Here is a 665-nt window from a genome sequence, read left to right as displayed (position 1 = left end):
TTCAACTCTTGGGAATTCAACAATTATTATTAAATCTATTATCAAATCCTTAGAGGATTATAAAACCATTGAATGTTTTGCTGAAATTTGGTTGGATATAAATACATTTTCAACAGTCAATAATATATCTATTGAAAATCCATTTAAAGGTATACCTAATTAACTGATTACTTAGCTATGTTAGTTTGTTATAACTAAATATTATTATTATATTAATTATATTTTAATTTAAAATTTAGGAAATAAAAGAAACAGGAAAGAACCAAATGATCTTAAAAATTTCATTTTCACTGCTACAACTATAGTGCACAGTACACAGAACTTACACAAAGTAACGTACAGACAACTGAAGATTTCTACAGAATAAATGCTTACTATGTGATTCTTGACACACTAACTACAAAGTTAAAAGAAAGATTTTCGAATGATAGTTTACAAATGGGTATATCTGTTGATAATTTTTTTCAACTAAAATTTGAAGAAAGTCAATTTTTATTGATCATTATCAAGTAAATCTTCAGTTTTTAGTTTTATGATAAAAGTCATTAGTACAATAGTACATTTTAACTGTTTTCAGGGATTATTGGATTTATCAAAAATTAATATTCAGTCAGAGATGACCGTGGCAAAAAACAGCATCTTGCAATCAGGAAATGAAATTAATT

The sequence above is a fragment of the Acyrthosiphon pisum genome, chromosome X (genome assembly GCF_005508785.2).
Source record: "Acyrthosiphon pisum isolate AL4f chromosome X, pea_aphid_22Mar2018_4r6ur, whole genome shotgun sequence".
Classification (NCBI taxonomy): Eukaryota; Metazoa; Arthropoda; class Insecta; order Hemiptera; family Aphididae; genus Acyrthosiphon; species Acyrthosiphon pisum.
This window is presented reverse-complemented; position numbering follows the sequence as displayed.